The sequence below is a fragment of the Sarcophilus harrisii genome, chromosome 1 (assembly GCF_902635505.1).
Source record: "Sarcophilus harrisii chromosome 1, mSarHar1.11, whole genome shotgun sequence".
NCBI lineage: Eukaryota > Metazoa > Chordata > Mammalia > Dasyuromorphia > Dasyuridae > Sarcophilus > Sarcophilus harrisii.
The window spans coordinates 82,584,070-82,609,010 of NC_045426.1; the positions used below are offsets into that span (position 1 = coordinate 82,584,070).

Genomic DNA, 24,941 nt, shown 5'->3' on the forward strand with positions numbered 1-24,941 from the left:
TTTGACAATGAGCTTCCTAAAGTGCATCACTCACACTAGATTGAACTAGATTTGATCTGGGCAGAATAAAGTCACAGAGCTGGAGTCTGATTCTTGACTCTATTACTTCTTAGCTGTGTAGACTTTGGAAGTAATTGAACTTTTAGTACTTAATCACCTTTTTGTAAATCTGTTATTTGTTAGTTTCACACTTGGGAGCCAAGAGAGATAGAGAACATTTAGGTGCCATGTAGCTACCATTGAGCATTGGCTACTACCACTGGTGGTGCCCTAGTTGCCAGGTACTATTTTTTGACAATTACTGATGACTTGGGGAGCTCATTCCCAGAATTGTATTGGCATATTATGCATGCTCAGGTACATGAGTGGTACAGCAAGGACAGAGACAAAGAGACTTGTAGCTAGTGTGAAACTTCAGCAATTGTGTATATGAGATACTTGATTTCCTTGGAGTATATTCCTAGCAGTGATATGTTAGTCATTTTCTTGGCATCATTCCAAGACTGTTGGTACAAATTGGTCTAACCATTCTGGAAAGCAATTTATCTTTAATATGCTACCAATAATATATTTGGTTTTTTTTTTAATATTGCTTTTATTTCTCAACCTATGCCTTTTCCCTTTTCCCACTCTGGGAGTCATCTCTTACAATAACAACAACAGAGAGGGGGCATAAAGCATATCAGCAAAACTAACAAGATATCAATTTATTCCAACATAATATGCAATGTTCTGTAAGTGAAGTTTTCCAAGTCTAAAAAGGAAAGAAAGAAATTATTTTTATCTTCTTATCAGGACCAAGCTTGGTCATTATATTTATTTGGCAATGAGTCTCAATTGCTTTTGTTCCTTCCATTTCCATTTTTATGGTCTCTATAGTATTTTCCTGGTTCTGCTTTCTCCTCTTCGTATAAATACACACACACATGCCTGTCTTTTCCAGTGTTTTATTCTATAAATTGAGGCAATTAGTAAAGCATGATGGATTGGATGCTGGACTGGAGTCAGTAAAACCCAATCCCAAATCTTGTTTCAAACAACAATTGTGTGACCTTGAGCAGTCACAATATCTCTCTTATCTCAATTTTATCATCTGTAAAACAAGGATAATATCCATTCATAGAGTTGTGAAAATCAAATAACACTTATAAAGTGTTTTGCAAATCTTAAAGTGCCATCATTCAAGTGATTATCACTCAGTTTTATATTTCATTATATATGAAACATTACTGATTTCATTTTATGTCATATATTCCAGAAACACACTTTGTTTCATGCCATTCTTGCATTTACTTTGTTTCTAGTTCTTTGGAAACGTTTTATTTTGGCAAACATGGGACCTTCCTATCTTTGATTTTCTTGGAGTATATGTTTAGCAGTGGAGTTGCAAAATCAAAGGGTATGGACATTTTAATTATTTTCATGACATTATTCTAAATTGTTTTTCATAAGGTTGAGTTAATTCAGAACTCCATCCCTAACAGTCTATTAGTATGCCTGTCTTTGGAGACACCTCCTCCAACATTAGTCATTAGCATCTTTTGTCAATTTTTCCAGTTTTCTGAGTCTGAGGTAAAACATTGGAATTGTTTTGATCTGTATTCCTCTTATTAGTAATTTGAAGGAATTTTTCATATTTTTCTTTTTTTCCCCCTGAGGCAATTGAGATTAAGTGACTTGCCCAAGATCACACAGCTAGGAAGGGTTAAGTGTCTGAGATCAGATTTGAACTCAGGTGTCCCTGACTTCAGGGCTGGTACTCTATCCACTGTGCCACCTAGCTGCCCCAGAATCTTTCATATTAATAGTTTTCAGACATTTACCTGAGGATCTGTCTTTCTATCTATCCTTTGACCCTTTATCCATTGGGGAAAAAGCTTTTGATCTTAAACATTTGTTAGTTTTCTATATACATCTTGAATATCAAACCAAATATCTAAGATATATGATGTAAAGATTCCCTTGAGGATTAATTGATCTATCCTTTGACCCTTTATCCATTGGATAAAAAGCTTTTGATCTTAAGCATGTGTTAGTTTTCTATATGTATCTTGAATGTCAAGACAAATATCTAACATATTTGATGTAAAGTTTCTCCCTCCAATTGCTCACTTCCTTTAGCCTAGTCACATTGATTTTGTTTTGTCACATCAACAAATGTGTAGTAAGTAGCAGAAGCACACAGCATAAATATGCTTTTCAACTTAGACCAAGAGTTTGTGGGAAATGTTCCTAAATAGAATTCTTTTGGGAAAAGAGAAGGATTAGCTATGTAGCTCTGGAATAATACTTCCTTCTTAAAGATGACCAACATGACTGCTTTGGCTGGAGATTCACTGAGGAGAACCTGTGATTTAAGCAATGAACTTTGTCACTCTCCAGTATTAATAAATCAAAATCATTCTAGCTGGGCTTCATAGGAAAGAAAATTTCTTGCTTAGCAGCTCTTAAATTATACTTATCTTCCTAGAAGGATGTTTATAGGCTGATTGTTTTTTTCTTGGTTTTTAGGTATCTTCATGTAATGTTCGGGGTAGCTTTCTCGAGGTCTTCAGGATCAGCCCAAGGCCTTGATTTAGGTGGAGAAGTGAAGGCAGGACAGTCACAAAAAGGCTGGTCAAAGATGGAATGCCTCATTTCCAGTCCTTCTAAGCCCTTATATACCCTATTATAATTACATCATTACAGCATACTGATTATATGTGAACTTAGAGAACCATCACATCACCATACTAAGAACTAAGTATATATGTGAACTAGAGAACCATAATCTCATCAATTCTACTGAGTTAACACCTTGTTTCAAGTATATTTCTCCAGAGTTCTGGCCCTCTACAGCTTCATGTTTTTTTGTTTTGGTGGGGGGGTAATATTTCCATATATGAAATCTTCATATTGTACACTGACTTTTTGTAAGATAATTGGAGACTCAGTATTTGGAAAATCTAGATATAACTTATGTTGAAACTATAGTTGAGATTTACTATAGAATATTCATTAGTAGATATACTGAGCCAGAAAGATTCCTTTCTGGGGTCAGCCCCAGAGATTGGTCCCAATTCATGTGAAGTCTCTTGAGGGCCATGGATCATGGGTTAAATCTAAATTCTGCCTTTCTATAATCCCATTATCAGCTTTTTTTGTTACCTTAACACCCACCTCCTGCTGCTGCTAGAGAATTCAATAAATCTTGCTGAGCTCACTATAAACTCATGCTAGCTAACCATACAATCCTTTTTTCATTTCTGATTGACTTGCTAGCATACTCCTCTCATCCATCTGTTCTAAACCTCTTTTCTCCAACTTTCAAATTATTTCAGAGGAGTCAAACATGTGGCCCCTGATACTCAATACTCTGGAGTGGTATGAACCAGATTAAAATATAATTGGGGAATATTTAATGAAATAAATGATAATAGAAGATAGGTGCTAATAGGTGGTTTTCTAAGCCACTATACTGCTCAGTGACTCCAGTTTCTGGGTGAGTTTGATACCACAGGTATGAATGACCTCACTTTATAATTTTGCTGAGGTCAAGAACACCTATCTACACTCACTGTAAGCAGCTTCATCTCCCCTCTTCCCTACCACAAAATGTGTCTATGTCTTCCATTCCATGGGCTTCTCCATTGTTCCAGTACCAGAGGATGAGATGGCCCACTTCCTTGCCAAGACTAAGCCTTCCTCACTGATCCCATCTTTTTCTTCTACTACAAGCTTTTTTTTCCTTTTTCTTCCTCCCTTCCTTTCTCCTTCCCCCTTACCGCTTTCTCCCCCTTTTTCTCCTCACTCTATCTTTCTGTTTTTTCCTCCCCCACCTTTCTTCCCTCCTTGTATGCTTCCAAATAAACAACAAGAATTTATTAATTATGGGGCAGCTAGGTGGCACAGTGGAAAGAGCACCAACCCTGAAGTTAAGAGGACCTGAGTTCAAATCTTATATCAGACACTTAACACTTTGTAGCTATGTGACCCTAGACAAGTCATTTAACCCTAATTGTCATATATATATATCACCTATGTGCCAGGCACCATTAGCTGGAGATATAAAGTTGATTTCTTCAAAGTTGACCATTTCTTCTCTTATACTATTCTTAACACATAAAACCAGGAGGAGGAATTGGCTCAGTTCTTGCTCCCCTACTGCCACTTTAAAACTCCCACTTTCTACCACACTACCATCACCACCCAGGAACCTCTTTAACTTGCACTCCATCCTGTTCAACTCATCCATGGACCTTCAGGTCATCCTTCCTTCCCTTCCAATAACCTACCTCAGTAACCCTTCCAGTAACCTACCTCAATCTTTTTCCTTCACCTTTACCTTCATGAAGTGACCTCCAATTTTCTTCATTTCTTCCAGTCCCAGTCTACCTTGGCCACTCACCAGTAATCACTCTCACGAATCACTCAGTTAGTTCTAAAGAGTATGCTCTGGTATCAGCATTTTCAACTCAGTACACCTTAAATTGGAAGGGACTTACTCTCATAGTCACATGGGATAATCCAGGCTTGTCTCAAGTATGGGCCTGATTGTTACAATAAAGAATGACTTTGTCTTTTCTATGCAAATAACTTGCTGAGGTACAGCTCCATCAACTGGGATAGGTAGTGTAGTGGATAAAAGTGCTGGGTTTGAGAATCAAAAAGACTTGAGTTCAAATCATACCTCACACACCTTACACCTTTATTGTCTTTGCAGTCAAAGGGGCAAGTCATTTAACCCTCAAGTCTTGGTTTCTTCTTCTGAAAAATGAAAATAACATCTTCTAATCTCTTGGGCTTTTTTATGATGTTCAAATGGGATGATATATGTACAATAACATAGTTGCAAACAAATATAGTTATATTTGCAAACTTTAAAGTGTTACACAAATATTAGCCATTATTAATGATTATCCTCCTAAACTGGACTTAAGTACTAGAATTTCTAGTCACAGTACTATAGCTATTTACTCTAATTAGGAGAACCTCCAACCCCAGAGTTTGGGTTCTGGTTGATCTCTGTTCTCCTGCTTCCATGCATCTCCTTAAGACAATTCTCAATCCTGGCCATGTCTATGACCAAAAAAAGCTGTTTCAGGATCTTCCTCTCTCCTCCTTCTCCCCATCCCCACAGGTCTAGTGTGGCTGATGGAGGGGTAGAATGAGTCTCTCAGAATCTTTCCTTGTTGTTGAGCTATTTTTCAGTTGTGTCCGACTCTCTGTGATCCCTTTTGGGTTTTTCTTGGTAAAGATTTTCCTTTTCTAATTCATCTTACAGAGAGCAAACTGAGGCAAAAAGGTTGAAGTGAATTGTCCAGAGTCAAACAGCTAGTAAGTGTCTAAGACTGAATTTGAACTCAGTTCTTCCTGCTCGAGGCTCGGTGCTCTATTCACTGTGCCACCTAGATGACGAATCTCATTTTTAGGATCCTTTTAGTTAGGATAGTGCCATATAAGACTCTGGAAGCAATTCCACACCCTATACTTTTCAGCGAGGAAGTGGTCCTGGCTTGGGGGAAACTCAAGGAATCTATTAGAAGAAAATTTGGCACAGATTTAAAATAAAAGAAGGGGGAAGATTTAGGGTCTTTTTAATTATGTCAAAACAAACTTTCCCTCAGCCCCACAGTCTTTTTGTTCATTAGTGGGGAGGGAGGAGAGGTCAAGGGAATCAGGAGACCCTAAGAGGTGTATTTTTTTTTCACATGGCTCTTTTCCTCTGTTCCTGGAGGAAGAAAGAAGAGAGTATTAGAAATGCAAGGATCATAGACAGGGTAACCCAACTTGGACCATAATACCTTGGAGAGTTGGTCTTAGAGATCTAGTACTTGGCTTCTCTCCTCCCCCCATCCCTTCTCTCTCATCTGATGGGATGATTTAAAAAAAAACTTCCTCTCTATTTATTTAAGTCTTTCTCAGCATACAAAATGTGTGTCCGATTCTGCCAGGGGTCTGAGGGATTGGGAGCCTAAGAGATGTTTGTGCTGAGTATTTGTTGTATTGGATATTTTAATAGGAAATACAAGCATCCTTTCTTTTATTCCCACTACACTATACTACACTACACTACACACACACACACACACACAGAATTACTTCTATCTGGAATGACCTTCATCCTGCTAAACACAAAACTCATTCTTTCTTTAAGCTAAGTAACATTTAGCCAGTCAACTTTTAGGACTCCATCAACCTGGATCATTGCTACAAAACATATTGCTCCCCAACCCCTTTTTGGCACATGATCAAAGTCAGTTTTCACATTGTCTTCTTTTAATTTTATTTTTTCTACATATAAGACCTTTAGCCTACTATCCCTGACAATAGTATCTTTTTTCTGTTTCTTCCCCTACTCTCAGTAACTTGAGGGCTGGTCCTCAAATTCTTGCTTCTATTTCCTCCAAAAATGGGATAGGAGGGAGATGGAGTTGAAAAAGACTGGCTGAATTGAATTGGTCATTGCATCAAAGGTACTTGCCTAAAGTCACACAAGCAATGGCAGAAATAAGATTTGAACTTAGAGCCTCTGATTTCAAAGACTAGCCTAGACTCTGGCTTAGATTATTGTTGGAATGTGGGGAGTAGAATGTGGGGAGTAGAAAGATATTAGATGCTTTCTCTCCAAGACAACAGATTTCTCTAACTAGTCAGTCTGCAACAATGTAGCTTAGCTTTTTTTGAGACCTCAGATTCACATATATCAAACAGAGAACTTCTCAATGCTTTATTTTAAGTACAGGATAAAAGAATGGAAGGAGCTTACATTCTCCAATTGATAAATGATCAAAGGATATGAATAGGTAGTTTTCAGAAGAAGAAATCAAAGTTTTCTATAGTTGTATGGAAAAAAATGCTCAGAATCACTATTGATTAGAGAAATACAAATTACAACAATCCTGAGGTACCACCTTACTAGAATGATTAATGTTAGAAACAAGTGGACTCTGAAAGTCAGTTAACAAAGAAATTTGTTAGCAAGAGAGAGTCCAGAGAAATTGTTTGTTTCTGGCCAGAAGTGGACAGAAGCAAACAAGCTAGTTAGTTTGTCAGAGTTCCTTCCCTCACCGCAAAAAAAGAATTGGTTGGTTAGTTCTCCTTAGGGTTACATCATTTCTTTTATGCTACACCTAAACATGTTCCTCCCTTCCCTCATCATACATCTATGTTCAGTTAATGAGGTTCTAACTCCATGTGGTTTATGTCAACTTACATGCATAAGGCTTATTAAGCAAGTGCAATAAAGAAAAACCTTTTCCAAGCCCTTGAACCTGGTTAGTTTAAACCAGTTTTTAGTCTAGAACATCTTTATTAAAAGTTTGAGGCCAAGTAAATCTTCTTTTGAAAGCTTATTGGTCACGATACTTATTATCTTACATTACCTTGAGGCTGACAACAATCTGTGGAAACTTAGCTTTTCAATATTTCTCATTATCTGCTCAAGGTCTCTGAGGAGTTAAATTTAACTGTTCTGTGGAAACAATTTTAGGTTGTCTCTCGCAGTTAATATAACAGAAAAGGAAAATGGCAAATATTGGAGGAAATATGAGAAAATTGAGTCATTAATGCATTGTTGGTGGAGTTGTGAACTGATCCAACCATTCTACAGAGCAATTTGGAACTATGCCCAAAGGCCAATAAAATTGTGTATACATTTTGACTCAGCAATATCACTACTAGGTCTCTATCCTAAGGAGATCAAAGAAGGAAGAAAACATTCATGTGTACAAAAAGATTTATGGCAGCTTTTTTGTGGTGGTCAAGAATTGGAAACTGAGGGGATACCCATCAATTGGGAATACCATGTTGTGATATATGATTGTGATATAATACTATTGTGCTATAAAGAAATGATGAAGGGAGATGATTTCAGAAAAAGTTAGGAAGATTTATATGAACTGATGCAAGTTTAGAATCAGGAGAACAATGTATACTCTAACAGCAATATTGTAATAAAAATCAACTGTGAAACAGTTGTTATACAGTCATGACTGACTCTTTGTGACTTCATATAGGGTTTTCTTGATAAAGATACTGGAGTATTTGCCATTTCCTTCTCTAGCTCATTCTACAGATGAGGAAACTGAGGCAAACAGAATTAACGGACTTGCTCAGGGTCATACCCTGGTAAGTAAATGTCTGAATCCATATTTGAATTCAGGTCTTCCTGATTTCTGACCAGACACTCTTACCTATTACCTAGCTACCCTGTAAAACACTTAGTAATTCTGATTCCAAGGATTCATAATATAAAATACTTTCCACTTCAATTGAGAACTGATAGATTTAGAATGCAGATTGAAGTACATATATATATATATTTTTTTTTTCCTTTTCTTTCTTTTTTTCCCAGAACACAGCTATAATAAGAAAATATTTTGCATGACTATGTATATAATGGGTATCATTCTTTCTTTCATTCTCAATGGGTGGTAGAAGGAGGTAGAGAATGTAAACTAAAACTAAAACTAAAATTTAAATTTTAAAAAAAAGGAATGAAAGTTGCTCAGAAAAAGGAGAGGTAAATGAGCACAGTCCTGAAACATCAGGAAAGAGACTTAATTGAGGTCATGGCATTGGAGCCCTGAGGCCTTGAACAAAGGGTAGTAGAGGTAAGAAGTTTTTTGTTGAGGGGGCACCAGCTAAGAGGCTGAAGTGGGAGTCCAAACTCTCTGTATTTTCCATTTCCTCTAACTCCCTTCCCCCAGCCCTGATCCTGTGAAATGGAGAAATTAAACATGGGGAGGGGGGTGAGGAAGAGGAAGGAGAAGGAACATCAACCTGAATCCAACAGGATAAGGGAAGGAAACAAGGCTACAAAAGAAACTTCACTCAAACCAAATAAATGACAATGATTTTTGACCTTGTCGTATGGGGGAGGCTATTATCTATTGTTGCTTTGGAATTTTTCATGTTGACTTGGGTGGATAATAATGAGAAGAAAGGATCTTTTTAAGAGGAGGAATGGATTGTAAAGGCCATATAGCTCAGTTTTTCCTCTCATCTTTAAATAAGGAAATTGAGGCTCAGGGAGACAAGAGAATGTTTCAAAGTCACAAAAATTACTATTCAAAGATTGCTGGAATTCATGACTCTTTTCACTGTTGACATGTCTTCCCTAATTAGAAGTAGTTAAGAAGATGTGTAGATAGGTGATACCAGATTCCTGCAGCCTCCTTTCCATCACAGTGTGCCCTCTATTCCATCTCTAAATCACTATTATTTTCTTTCCTTGCACACCTCCAGGACTCAGCCTTGCAAAGATAATACTTTGTTCTTAGGGTCAACCACCTCTTCTCCATAACTACATCTGACTTTTTCCTCAGGACACCAGCAAGAGATATTCTTCCATGATTCACTTTATCTTTGAGACCTCTAGACCTCTCTCCTGTCTCCCAGTGGCTGAGCTCCCTCCTTATTACTGGAGTTCCTCTCCTCTACCCCCATACCACTTCCTCCAAACCTGTGCAACAAAGTCACAGCCTTAGAGAAACTCCTAAATGTGTGCATGCATGCGTGTGTGTGTGTGTGTGTGTGTGTGTGTATGTGTGAAACTGCTGTACAGTCACATCCTAGAAAAGGTTACCTCCACAGCTGTCTCATTTCCAATCCTGAGCATTTTGAGTCTCTTGTTTGTCCTGCATTCTCAAAAAGGATCATGATATCAGGGAGGTGATGTCATGACATGCAAATGAATTGGATTTGAGCGAGGGAGGGCTGTGCAGGGTCACCTGCATCACTTTCCCCTCCAGAGCCATCTGGGTCCAATGGCCAGAATAGATAGGATGACTGGAGATAACCCTGGATGCAGTGGGAGAACTTGGCCTTTTTAAGCTGAAGTCTTCAATAGTCTCCGCTCCTGAGGGAAAGGAGGTTAAAGGCTCACCCCATCACCCTCCTTATTAAACATCTCCCTCAGACTCCTTGATTGGCCACCTATAGGTCCCAGACCAAGTCCCATTTGGTCACTGTTTGGGTCTTGATTGACTCAGATTGAATGTAAGTAGCAGCCATTTCTATGAACAGAAACCCTGAAGATCTTCCCTTCTCAGATTGGTTCATTGATTTATTTAGGGGTGGGTTTTATTTTTTTTGGACTAGGTGAAAGAAGAGATTCTTTTTTTCCTCCCTTTTTTAAGGAAAACTTTTTTATTTTCAAAACATATGCATGGACAATTTTTCTTTTCTTTTTTTTTTTTTGCTGAGGCAATTGGGGTTAAGTGACTTACCCAGGGTCACATGGCTAGAAAGTGTTAAGTGTCTGAGATCAGATTTGAACTCAGGTCATCCTAACTTCAGGGTTAGCACTCTATCCATTGTGCCATCTAGCTGCCCTGCATGGATAATTTTTCAACACTGATCCTTGCAAAACCTTGTGTTCCAAAATTTCCCCTTCATCCCTCCTTTCCCTTCCCTAGATGACAAGGATTTCAATGTTACTTGAACATGTTAAAATATACATTACATCCAATATTTGTATGCATATTATCTTGCTGCACAAGAAAAAGCAGATCAAAAAGGAAAAAAATGAAAAAAACAAAATGAAAACAAATAACAAAAAGAGTGAAAATGCCATAGCATTGTGATCCACACTCAGTTCCCACAGTTCTCTTTCTGGATTGGAACTGACCTCAATCATCTCATTGTTGGAAAGAGTCCATCAGAATTGATCATCATATAATCTTACTGTTGCCGTGTACAATGATCTCCTGGTACTTCTCATTTAACTTAGCATCAGTTCCTAGAGGTCTCCTCCAGGCCTCTCTGAAATCCTCCTGCTGATTGTTTCTTACAGAACAATAATATCTCATAACATTCACATACTATAACTTATTCAGCCATTCTCCAGATGATGAGCATCCACTCAGTTTCCAGTTTCTTACCACTACAAAAAGGGCTGCCACATTTTTGCACATGTGAGTGCCTTTCCCAAAGAATAGATTCTTTGTCTCAGTTGTATCCCACCTTAATCACTGAAAGCATGGTTGCTTCAGTCAAACTGAGACCTGCTGAAGACCTTAGCTTAAAAAGGCCAAGTTCTCCCACTGCATCCAGGGTTATCTTCAGTCATCCTATCTATATCTGGCCACTGGACCCAGATGGCTCTGGAGGGGAAAGTGAGGCAGGTGACCTTGCACAGCCGTCGCCCGCTCAAATCCAATTCACTCTCACGCCATGACATCACTTCCCTAATATGGTCCTCTTAGAGAAGGAAGGGCAGACAACAGCACTGAGTACTGCTGTTATTGTCTTCCCCCACTACCGCTTTTTGGATAGGAGCCCTTCTACTCACCTATTTTCGGCCTCTTCCTCTTGACCTTTTCTTGGAATTTCTCTTGTGCTAAAGGAAGCAAAGATTTTATTTTTACCAAATTTCCTGAAGTTGTGAACTTTAAGCCTTTAGGGAATTGTTTCCCCTTCACTTTCCCCTAACCAGAAATCTATCTTATCAGCCATCCTTCTAGTCTCTATCTTGCCTCCTTACTTGGTTCCTTTGACCAAAGAGGGCAGATCAGTCTAAGGGATAAGCATCTTATCGTGTTATTCATAGCTAGAGTGCACGGTGGTCATTTGCAGCTTATGGTTTCAGAGGGCTTGGGAAGGTCACTCTGCACCCCACCCTCACCCTTGTTTCTTGAAATGCTATCAAGTTAGGGCATAGAACAGGTAGGAACCTTAAGAGAATATTTAATCCAATTCCCTCATTTTTACAGGTGAGTAAATGGAGTTCCCATAGAGAAATGATTTGCCCAAGAATCACAGTAATCAAAATGACAAGGCAGGATTCCAAATCAGGTCCTTCACTGTCTTTTCCATAAAGAGCTCAGGTTAATGATGACCCCGAGTAGAGGTTCCATGGGGACAAAATTCATTCACAGTGAATAGTTGGGTGGAGAGTAATTAGCCAGCTATTCTCTGATAAATCCCTTGGGGATTTTTAACCACAAGGGGGCACACTGTGCTCAACTAGACCGTATATTTTTTCATCCATCACCCGAGTAATTATATGCATAATGGGCATCTCTCCCTCCTCTCCCAACAGCCCCAAACAAGGGAGAACTCCAGAAAGCTATGGTTCTCCAAGCACAGAGGAATATTTTATGATACGGACATAAAAAAGGCCCAGAATAGACAGTGGTTCTTGGTGGTAACTACTCTCAGCTTGGGGAGATAAGGCAAGTCATTGAATTGAAAGTTTGAATCTCTTCATGTTCCTGGACCTCATTTTCTACTTCTGTAAAATGAGGGGGGGGGCTAGCCAACATGTCCCCTATGTTCTTCACTCTAGGACCCATTCTTACCGAAGTTCTGCCCTTGTTTTTCCTCGATCCTGATCTTCGGGGGTGATAATGTCGAGGTCTCTTGTCAGGCAACGGTCCTATTGCCTCCTGTTCACATCGATTGTGTTGATTGTATTTAGCTTGGTCCCCTGATCTGGTGTTTATGGTCGGTCTCTCCTGTGACAAAGGCTAATAAGCACATTTACAAAGAAAGCTAAAGGCTCCTCAGCAGGATACTTGGATTGTCCCTTTCAAGCCCCCTAGCTTTGGTATTAGAGGACTGGGGTTCAAATTCTAATTCTACTAATTACTAGCTAGTTGACTTTGGTCAAATCACTAAAATCTGCCTGGATCTCAGTTTCTTCATCCATAAAATAAGAGGATTAAACTTGCAATTAAAATTCATGATCAAAAATGCCTTTGTTTCTCCCATCCAGACTCTAGCCCATCCGAGTATGAGTTATCATGAGTTGTTTTCAGTCATGTCTCACTCTTCATGATCCCATTTGGGGTTTTCTTGGCAAAGATACTTGAGTGGTCTGCCATTTTCCACTCCAGCTCATTTTACAGATGAGGAAACTGGGTTAAATGACTTGCCTAGGGTCACATAGCTAGCAAGTATCTGAGGCTGGATTGTAACTCAGGTTTTCCTGACTCCAGATCTGATGCTCTATCCACTGTGCTATATTACTGCCTTATACATAGTACATAAGTGCAGTTAAACAAAGAAAAATACTGGATTTGGAACCAGGAGTTCTGGGTTCATATTCTGACTTTGTTATTTAATAAGCATGTGACCTTAAGTTAAGATATTCAATTTATTTAAGATTTAAATTTTCTTATGTATGATAAGTGTTAAATAAAGTTGTCTTAGTTCTAAATTATTGCTATTGTTCAATTGTGTTCAACTCTTTGTGACCTCTTGGGGATTTCCATGACAAAGATAATGGAGTGGTTTTTGAATTAGGCCAACAATTAAGTGAGGTCCAAGGTCACTTGGCTAGTTAATGTCTGAGGCTGAATTTGAATTCAGGCCTTTCTGACTTCAGGTCCAATGCGCTATCCAGTGAGCCACCTAGCTGTCTCCAATTCTAAATTAATTTATTTAAGTTTCACTATCTTAGCTTTACTTGCAGGTTTTTCTTTTTTTTTTTAAACTCTTCATTTGTTTTGTAGACTGTCAGAGCTAGCCTGTCAAGCCCAGGATGTCAAATTCAACCTCACATCTTATAGATGGAGAAACTGAGGCTCAGCAAAGAGTAGTAGCTCATCTGATAAGAAAGCAAATTAGAAACATAGCCTGAAGAACAGAGTCCCTTTCATCCCTTCTCAATGTTCTTTCCCCTACAGGGGGATGCTTTCCTTAGTAAAATTTTATTTTTTAAACCTAATCCTGTCTGAGATCGAAGGAATAAGAATTGCATCCATTTTTTTCAAGGCTTTAAAAGGTTTACAAAATGTCTTTTCTCACAATTACTCCTGCATGCAAGTATTGTCATCTCTTTTCACAGATGAAGTCATTGAAGTGTGGGAAGACTTGAGGTGAAAATGCCTTTCCCAGGGGTCACACAGTTAAGATAATTTGACTGCGGATGAGAATGAGGCTGATGATTTTGAACTGCTCTGCCTTGCTCTGAAATCCAATTCACACCATCACCCCCACTCCGACCCCACTGAGCTGCCATTGCTCCTTTTCAAAAATGATGAACAATAATAACAACAGCAGCAGCTAAGAAGCATTAGAAAATGGGATAAATCAGCCTTCTGATTCATCATACTCATCTTTCTTTCTACTATATTGCTGTCCAGGGACCAGAGAAGGACTGAATGGAGGCAGAATTAACTCCCGAGTGCAAATTAGGTGAAATTAAATGGAGGCCAAGGAAAGCCTCTTTGAGAAATACTCGGGACTTAGCCGTGTCTTCTTTCTATCCCAATTTCTCTTTTTTAGATGCTAGGGTTTAAATCTGGAAGAGAATTTATGGAAAGCTGGTAGTCCCCTATTTTCTAGGTGAAGAACCTGAGGAAAAATGATTTGTTTCAGCTCCTATAGGGAGTAAAAAGTAGCAAAGCAGAGCTTGAACCAAATCTTCTGATTTCTAATCTAATAGATGATCTCTCTACAATACGCACTGTATGTATGATTTTTCCTAACAAGCCGGGACCTTTCCTGCCCCAGGGAAGCCAGCATTTGGAACACACTTTGGGGAAGTAGAGTTGCAAGCCTCCCTCTACACACACCTGAGTTTGTTTCTGGGAATACAGTGTTGGCCCCCGGCATTTCCTCTGGGTCTGATGCTGTTGGTTAGTTGAGTCGTGGCTGCTGTGCCTCCCACTGCAACTGTGGCTCACTCTTCTCTCAGAGTGGTGACTCCTGAGCCTCTCAGAAGCTGAGGAACTCGATGGTTTTTCCATTGGTAATTGACACACTGCCCCCAGCTTTGGAATATTTTTGGTCACAGCCTCGCTCCTTGGTGTTGGCTCTAGGCTGAGGTTGACCTACAAAGCGGGTTTGAGACAGACATTCTCTCAGGCTTACACAGTCCCATGACTGAGAGGGCGTTCCTGATCCTGCCCCTGTCCATGAGTGGGGGGCTCCGACTGGGTAGATTGATCTAGCCCATTTGTAGCAATGGACTGCACAGAGTCAGACCCTAACCCTCCTTCTCCAAGACATCTGATGTCCCTCAGAATCCATTCATTGGATAGTCACCTATTAAGCACTCACCACTTGAGGAGTACCATGTATCCATAATCATGGATTATGGTGAGATTAAAAATTATATTTCACCAAAGATCATTTAGTTGTGGGGCTGGCCCTCGTGGAACTCAATCTAGCATCTCCAGGTATGCAATAACTATATTATCAAGTGGGATGCGATCACAGCAGAGAATACAAGCAAAAAATATTGTGGGAGGTCAGAAGCAGTTAAGCTCTGAGTCGTGGAATCATAGAAACCTGACTAATGGCATGACTTTTAGGTCCTAAAGTCAGGATTATAATTCTCAGGCCAGGACCTAGTTTAAGTCTCATTCTATGATAAGGGAGGGTCAGTACTCAGTCTGATTAGGTGAGGGTTTCCCATCTGGAACCAAGGTGAAAGTTTAGGCAAGGTTAGTCAGGGTTCAATTTATGGCCAGGGTCAGGGTTCAGGGTTCAGGGTTCGTGGGTGGATTAGAGAACAAGTCAAATGACCTATTGGGTTCAGATCTTACAAAACTTATAAAAGTTGAGCTGTGCTCTAATTCTGGAGCTACTCAAGTGCAGGGTCTCCAGTGTCTAGATTTATTGCAGAGAGATGCAGCTTAGTAATGAGGAGATGAACCCATGGAGGAAAACATTGGTCTGGAGGTTGGACTAGCAGAGAGATGTCCAAGAAATATTTACTACCCTCAGTGGATTAGGTCAGAGGGCTGGAACAGTCTGATTCTGAATCCTAGAATGTTAACATCACTTCCTGCAGTTGTTCCATGGGGATCTGAAGGTTCTACCTACCTTTCCGTGGGGCAAGTGTCGGTGCCTCCTGTTGTCTGTGCCTGTGGTCCTGGGTGCCTCACTCTTGGAGGCTCTGCCTACAATAATTCCCTCTATTAGGTCACCTTCCTCTCGCCTGATCTAGTCATTATGAGGGAGCTATTGACATCATCTTGTCTGGTTGAGGGTGGGTGTGACTGTTGGAGGAGACTGGAAAAGTCATTTGGGGGCATTTGAGTTTCTCTTTCTATCTTTCCACTCTTTTTCTGTTGAAAAATCCTTTTCCTTTAAAGCTCAGATAAGGTGTCACTTCCTTCCTAAAAGGCCCTGATTCCTCAGTTAAAAGTCACTAGATGTTTTGGATGATTAGTAAAAGTGAATCAGGGTTCGTGAGCTTTGGTTTGGGATGGGTATGAACCTGCAGAGTATTTTGAAGCTGGGGTAGCTTTTCTGGAGGCACTATGAGAGGAGAGTAGCCCAGGTGCTCTACTGAAAATCTCCATAATGCATACTCCAGGTCTGGAATGTGGGAGGTAATTGAGTGCAACATATTTGTCTTGGAAGTCTAGGACTTTAGAGAAAACAAGAGCCCTGAGGAGGAGGCAGTCTTAAAATATATGACTAAGTCCTAGGCTGTAGATCTGAAGGAGATCTAATTGCTTTATTTCAGTGAAAAGTGAAAGGGGGAAGTACTCATTTTTCATCATAATGACCATAAGATCAAGGATTTGGAACTAAGGGATTGCCTAGTCATCTTCATCACTGAAAGTGGGTAGAGAAGGGAAAAAATATTTACATCGTGGCTACTTCATGCCAGACACTGACTGTGCTAAGTATTTTCTAAATATTACTTCCTTTGATGTCCACAACACATCCAGGTAGATGCTGTTATTATCCCCATTTTATAGTTGAGAAAACTAAAGGCAGAGAGACTTGAGATTTTTTTAAAATAACTATCTCAATAGAACCTGTGATCTTTGTAATCTTATATATTTTATATTATTTGTTTAAAAAAAAACATTCCGAGGACAAGTCCCCATAGTGACCACCAGATAGCAAGGCAGGAAAGTGTTGCAATAGATAGAATGCTAAATCTTGAGTTAGGAAGACTTGAATTCAAATCTGTCCTCAGACACTTTCCTAGTTTGGTTGACCCTGGGCAAGTCACTTAACCCCCAAACAGGCAGCTATTTAGTGGATAGAGTTCCTGCCTCAAGTCAGGAAGACTTATCTTCAGGAATTCAAAATTCAGATTCAGGCACTTACCAGCTATGTGATCCTGGGCAAGCCATTTAATCTTATTTGCCTCAGTTTCCTCATCTGTAAAATGAGCTGATGAAGGAAATGGCAAACTACTCCAGTATCTTTGCCAAGAAAACTCTAAATGAGGTTACAAAATGTTGGATACGATTGAACAAAAAAGCCATCCAAAAGACAAAATTTATTCAGAGCAAAGGCTGTCAATGAAATAACATGGTAAATATATAGTAAACAAATTACAGTGAAACAACTTGGGAAGAAAGGTAGCAATGGAATATGTCCCTGTAAACCTGGAAAGTATAATATCAATAAGAAGAGTAGGAATATTCATGAAACAAGACTGGAGAGATATGTATGCAGGGATTCCATGTAGCTTGGGTATATGTACGGAAAGACCCATGCAAGGAACATATAACCGTGGGAAGCAACTCTGCCTCTGACACTGAAAGGGAGTCATTGTTTTTTGGTGATCTTCTTATATGATTACCAATGGGCTTGCTTTCCACTGATCTCATGTATTGAATAATCTTTGCTGAGACTCAAATTTTCAGAGATTCACATATTTCTTGGTACCCAAAGTACTTTGAAAAAGACAGACTGGGAAAATATTGATAATGCCAGGCCAGTAGACTCAGGCTTCTATATTCATTTTCTTCCTTTGTTATTTTTTTTTTTTTTTTAGATATGGTATAGCCCCCAGGGGTGCACTATACTGCCTCCTGAGAATGTCTCACATGGGTCTTTGTAGTTTGTTCCTTTACTCTCTCTTCCACTTTCTCTTCTGAAATGAGGGGAGATGTATCAAATTGTTGTTGTTTTTCCTTCGTTATCAAAGAAGAACATGACATCGGGGAGGTGATGCCATGACATACGAGTGAATTGAGCAATCTGGGTCTGGTGGTCAGATATAGATCAGGACAATTGGAGATGGTCTTGGATGCAATGAGCTCAAGTCTTCAAGAGGTCTCAGTTTGATTGAGATCGTACCTGTTCAATGATTAAGGCTAAGTAGCAAATGAGGCAGAGAATCCATGGCTGAACAACTTGTGATATATGATTGTGATGGAATATACTGTTATGAGATGATGAGTATGGTGATCTTAGAGAAACATGGAAAGACTTGCACGATAATGAAGAGTGAATGGGCAGAACCATGAGAATATTGTATTCAGTAATAATGATATTGTTTTAAAAAAGATTTTGAGCAAATAAGTCATTTTGATTATTATAAATATACAAATTACAAAGGATGTATGAACATTCTATCTGCTTGCAAAGAAAGAACTGAAAAATAAAAATATGTAAAGAATGATATTTTCTACACACACACACATACACACACACATTTGTGTCTAATGTTAGCCATCTACAGGATAAGAAAAGGAGAGAAGAAAAAAGGGAAAAAAAGAAATTGACATGATAACTTTACTATATATTTAAATGGAATAACAAGTTGAACGTAAAAGACTTTCAGTTTCATATGCAATCTTTCTTTATGATATATTATGGAAATACTTGTTTTATTCCATAAATTAAAACAATTTTTTTAAAAAATTGAGTTAGATAAAGCTACCTTCTCTTCTCTTTGATGATTATTCTAACATTTCTCCTCTAGCAGATATTTTTAATAATGTTATTTTATGCATTTTGAAGTCATGTGGTAATCATTTACTATATGTCAGACACTGGTACAAAGGCAAAAATGAAACTATCCCTGATCTCAAGGAACTTACATACTTTTTAGGGAGAAATAATGCACATACATATAACCATTAACTAAATATATAAAATGGAAGTACAAAGTATTTTAGAAAGAGGGCTAGAGTGTTATGGGCCAGAACTCTGAACTTGAAACAAGGATGCTTACAAGGTAACTAACTAAGTGGAATTGAGGAGACAATGGTTATCTAGTTTAGCATGGCTCAGTATGATTGATTTAATCTTTCAACAAATAATGGTTTCCTAGTGATATAATGATTGATTTGTAGTCAGTGTGGAGCATATAAGCAGGGATTGAGAGCCACAGGAGAGAAGCTCTTGGAGCCAAGGAGACAGAGATTCAATTCCACTATCAGTCAGGCTCCTGGTGGCTGGTCTGGCCTCCTGCACTTCCCCCACTGAAACCAAGGTCAGTCTACACTAGAGAGACCTCCAAAGGTCCACATTGGAGGTAACTTTTGAGTTGAGCTTTGAAGGAGAGTAGAGATTCTAAGGGGGTGGGGGTGAGGATAAGAGGAAATGTCTTTCATGCAGAGGGGGCAGTCAATGAAAAGATACCAGAGATGGAAGATGGGATATCATTTATGAGGTACAGTAAGAAATCACTTTGGCTAATTTGTAGAATATGGAAAGGGAAACATTATAAGGCTGGAAAGGTAAGTTTGGAACAGGTTTTAAAGAGTTTTAAATACCAGACAGAGTAATTTGTATAATGTTTGATCCAAGTGGTAATAGGGAGCCACTAGAATTTGTTTTAGAAATGTCTTTTGTCAGCTTTATGGAAGACATTGGAAAGGAAAGAAACAAGATCTAGACAGACCAAATTAGGAAGCTATTACAATAGTGAGATGTGATGAGGACAGGTTTCACAGACGGTGTGGATGTTGATGTGATAAGACTTGGAGGATGATTGACGATGTTGATGAAAGAGTGTTAGGGGTCAAGGATGGCACCAAGATTGAAAAATCTGGATGGCAGGAAGAATGTCGATGTCTATGGAAATAGGAAAGTTTGGAAGAAGATTGGAGTTAAGGGGAAAGATCCCACTTGACCAATTATTTTCCTCCTAGTTTCTCTTGAAATTAATGATAATCCCATTTCTATAGCACTTTAAAGATAGCAAAGCACGTTCTTCATAATGACCCTTGGGGATGGGTGAAAGCTGTCCCCTAATTTTATAAATGAAGATATCAAAATCCTGAGATCTTAAGTGATTTGCCTAGGGTCAGACACTGAGTGTCAAAGCTTAGAGTCAAACCCAGGTCTGTCCTAACTCCAAGTTCAGTGTTCTTTCCAAAACACCATCATTTCTCTCATGTTCTTGCCTACTTTCTTGTCCATATGAAAAACAATTTTTATGGCTTTCAAAATAATTCTATGGAATAATCCACTGGCATTTTGATTGATATTACATTAAATCTACAAATTATGGTGGGAAGTACTGACAGTTTTACTATATGAGGTATATCCAACTGCATATAGGAGATAGCTCCCTAATTGTTTAGTTTATTTCTTTAAAGTCATTTAAATTATCTTTGCATAGGCCCTACGTATCTGTGGCCAGGTTCAAAAATGCATTTTACTTGATGCATTTCATTATTATTATAAATGATCTGCCTTTCTGTTGTTGTTGCTGATTTTTGTTTGTAATATATAGACATGCAGATAATATGGTGGTTAATCTTGTACTCAGCTACCTTGCTAAAGATATATTATTACCTCAATTTTTGTGCTTGCTGTTCTTGAATTTTCTAGATAACCAATTGTGTCATCTTCAAAATTGTATTCTAACTTTATTATCGCCAATGCCTCGGATATGTATTTTATGGTCATTGTCAAAGATGAGTGAGACTGAGGAGACTGTCTTTGCTTCTCTTCATTTCTCTGCATTCTGTTCCTAGCTTATTTATTCCCATGGCCGAGACTATGACCTCTATTCTTAGGATGCTCTGCAGTTCTGAGCCATACCTACACATCCAACTGTCTACTCAAACATCGTCACCTGCTGGTGCTTCAAACTCAACAAGCCCTAATCAAGATTATTATTTTTCACCCTAAACTTCCTCCTTGTTTTGATTTCTTTATTTTGCTCTGTGGTTCTGCCAGTCATTGCTAGGTGTCACAATGGACAGAATACTAAGCCTGGAGTCATTTCCCGAGTTCAAATCTGACCTCAGACACTAGCTATAGAAAGTCACTTAATCTCATTTGCCTTGATTTCCTCATCTATAAAATAAGCTTGAGAAGGAAATAACAAGCCATTCCAATATCTTTGCCAAAAAACAAATAAACCAAAATGGAGTCATGGAGAGTCAGACAACTAAAAAATGATTCAACAGCAACATCTGCCAATCTTCTAGTCTTCCATATCTGAAATCTCTTCTTCTCCTACCTTCCCTCCTTCCTTCCTTCCATCCCTCCCTTCCTTCCTCTCTCCTTCTCTTCAGTCCTCGTTCCCTTCTTCCCTCCTTCCTTCTCTTCCTCCTTCCCTCCCTCCCTCCTTCCTTTTATTCCTCTTTCCCTTCTTTCCTCCTTCCCTTGCTTCCTCTTTCCATCCTTTTTTCCTTCCTCCTTCTGTCCCTCTCTTCTTCTCTCCTTCTCTTCTCTCTCCCTCTCTTCTTTCCTCTTTCTCTCTCCCTCCCTCCCTCTTTCTCCCCTTCCTTCCTCCCTCCCTCTCAGTATCTCTCTGTCTCTCTTTCTCCTCTCTTCTCTCACTTTTCCCTCCCTTCTTTCTTCCCTCCTTCTCTTCCTTCTTCTCTCCTCCCCTCCCTCTCTCATTTTCTCCTTCCCTCTTTCTCTCTCTCTCCCCCATCCCTCTCTCTCTCTTCACTTTCCCTCCTCTCCCCTTCCTCTTCCTCCTCCTTCCCTACCTCTTTGTCTTTCTCTCTCTTTCCCCCTTCCCTCTTTCTCTCCCCTTTCTTTCTTCTTCCTCCCTCCTTTCCTTCCTCTTTGTCTGTCTCTCTCCCCTCCCTCTCTCTTTGTATCTCTCCCTTTTTTCCCTTCCTCCTTCACTTCCTTTCTATCTTTCTCTCTCTCTTCCTTTTCCTCTTTTTCTAATCTCTCTCACCCTCCCTATGTCCAATCTTTTATTATAGCTTTTTATTGACAAAACATATGCATGGGTAATTTTTCAATATTGACCTTTGTAAAGCTTTTTTTTTATTATAGCTTTTTATTTACAAGATATATGCATGGGTAATTTTTCAGCACTGACAGTTGCAAAGCCTTTTGTTCAAACTTTTCCCCTTCTTCCCCCCACCCCTTCCCCCAGATGGCAGGTTAACCAATACATGTTAAACATGTTAAAGTATAAGTTAAACACAATATATATATATATATCCATGTCCAAACAGTTATTTTGCTGTACAAAAAGAATCGGATTTTGAAATAGTGTACAATTAACCTGTGAAGGAAATCAAAAATGCAGGCAGACAAAAACAGAGGGATTAGAAATGCTATGTAGTGGTTCATAGTCATCTCCCAGAGTTCTTTTGCTGGGTGTAGCTGATTCCAATGGAACTGATTTGGTTCATCTCATTGTTGAAGAGGGCCACATCCATTAGAATTGGTCATCATATGGTATTGTTGTTGCTGTTTATGATGATCTCCTGGTCCTGCTCATTTCACTCAGCATCAGTTTGTGTAAGTCTCTCCAGGACTTTCTGAAATCATCCTGCTGGTCATTTTTTTATAGAACAATAATATTCCATAATATTCATATACCACAATTTATTCAGCCATTCTCCAGTTGATGGGAGAATTCCACTTAGTTTCCAGTTTCTGGCCACTACAAAGAGGGCCCTTGCAAAAACCTCTGTTCCAACTTTTTCCCTCCTTCCCTCAACCTTCTCCCCTAGATGGCAGGTAGTCCCATACATGTTAAATATGTTAAATACAATATATGTATACATATTGCTACACAAGAGAAATCAGATTCAGAAGAAGGTAAAAATAACCTGGGAAGAAAAACAAAAATGCAAGCAAACAATAACAGAAAGAGTGGAAATGCTATGTTGTGGTCCACACTCATTTCCCAGTGTTCTTTCTCTGGGTGTAGTTGGTTCTGTTCATTTCAGATCAATTAGAACTGATTTGGTCCTCTCATTGTTGGAGAGGCCGCTTCCATCAGAACTGATCCTCATATAGTATTGTTATTGAAGTATATAATGATCTCCTGGTCCTGCTCATTTCACTTAGCATCAGTTCATGTAAGTCTCTCCAAGCCTCTCTGTATTCATCCTATTAGTCCAATCTTTTTAAAAGCCTTGCCATTTCCACCTCTATAACATCTCTTGGATTTATATTGCCTTCTACTAAAATGGAAGCTTCCTGAAAGCAGAAACTTACTTTTGTTTGTATATCTAGTGCTTAGTAAACTGCTTCTAACATAAGAAATTCTTAATAAATGCTTCATTCATTCATTTGTATGGTCTCTATTTTCTTCACGAACTTCACTCTATTATGAACCTTATGACTACATTCTTGACTATGGCAAAATCTCCTTTCATTTTTTCTTTTGTAATTTCTACTCTCTTCTCCCCACAACACCGTGGTGCTCTTTTCTTGTAATAATGTGTGTTCTGGGTTCTGTTGATGTCCCATCCCCAACCTTGAGCACAGTGCACTGAGAATGCAGTGTAGGTATTTAATCAATATTTGTGTAGTGAACAAAGGAAAAAAAACCACTAAGTTATCACCTCTAGAATTGAATCTAAGATGGAGCTCTTAGTTGACTTTGACTCACAGCTACTGGGAGGAAAGGCCAGGACCCAGAAAACCCATTGGCCAGCAAAAGGCAGAGTCTATTTTTATTCCTTTAGACTGAGGGGTTCCCCAGGATGGGTGATTTGCTTCAGTTTTCCTCTTTCTCTCCCATCTTCACAGGGCCCTCCTTCAGGGAACCATTGTAACTTCCTTCCCATCCACGGGAGGTGACAATTTAAAGTATTACTACAGAACTTTCCTTATTCTACTGGTAAGTATTGGAACTAGGACTGAAAGCTGCTGCTATTACTTCTACTACCATTATTATCACTACTGCTACTATTATTGTTACTATTGCTTCTGCCGCTACTATTACTATCACTGTTACAATAGTACAGTAGTAATAACTACTGCTCTTGATACTTCTATTACTATTGCTGCTACTACAAGTGTTGCTGTTGTTGCTACTATTACTGCTGCTGCTACAATTACTATCATTGTTCCTACTACTACTATTACTGTTATTACTACTGCTATTGTTACTACTATTACTATGTGTTACTACTGCTGCTGGTGCTACTGCTATTTTACTACAGCTGTTGCTTCTACTACTATTACTAGTACTGCTGCTACTATTACTATCACTGTTACTATCACTATTGATGTTACTTCTACTATTATTACTATTACTACTACTATTGTTGCTATTGCTACTACTACTGCTACCACCTAACATTTATACAGCACCTCGAGGTTTGAAAAGCACTTTACATGTTTTCTCATTTAATCCTTAAAACAACCTTGGGATGTAGGTGCCCATTTTACAGATGAGGAAACTAAAGACGAGAGAAGCTAAATGACTTACCAAAGATCATATAACAAGGAAGTATCTGAGGCAGGATTTGAACTCGGGCTTTTTTGACTCCAAGTTTAGCATTCTGCCTAATATATCCCCTACCTGGTCTCTTAATTCCAGTTTTTTCAATTGCATTGGACTCTTCTTCATGACATTTTTATGGTTTTTCTTAGCAAAGATACTGGAGTGGCTTACCATTTCCTTCTCCAGATCATTTTCCAGATGAGGAAACTGAGGCAAACAGGGAAAGCTAAGTGACTTGTCTAGGGTCACATAGCTAGTAAGTATCTGAGGCCAGGTTTGAATTCAAAAAGAGGCAGAATCTTTCTGACTCTAGACCCAGCACTCTATTCACTGTCCATCTAGCCGGTCCTCTTTACTTTGGATATTGTAGAGCAACCCTCCTTGTCCAGTAAGATTTTACTCAGAATAATCCTTTCTAAATGTCTCCCCATCCATCCCTGTCCCCAGCCTTCCAGTAACATTTTAAAACGAGTCTCCAACTTCATCATAACTTGTTCCAGTTTTTTATTTTGTCTCACTTTTGAGTTCTCTTTCAAAATTACCTGTGTCAATTTAAGGCCATCTCCTCTTGGTTCTTACTCATGGTTCTTTTGTTTCCTAAACTCTCCTGGGAATTTAAGATGAAGGTCTGGCCATACAC

The 24,941-nt window shown here is 38.9% G+C and overlaps 1 long non-coding RNA gene across 1 annotated transcript; it reads right to left on the reverse strand.

Moving 5' to 3' along the window:
- Nucleotides 1-5,559: 5,559 nt before the first annotated feature.
- Nucleotides 5,560-15,834, reverse strand: LOC100925768. Its single transcript, XR_001120617.2, has 5 exons — nucleotides 15,760-15,834; nucleotides 14,505-14,762; nucleotides 12,285-12,452; nucleotides 11,276-11,323; nucleotides 5,560-5,710 (listed from the first exon to the last, which is right to left on the reverse strand). It is a non-coding gene; the product is annotated as an uncharacterized LOC100925768 (long non-coding RNA).
- Between the last annotated feature and the right edge of the window lie 9,107 nt (nucleotides 15,835-24,941).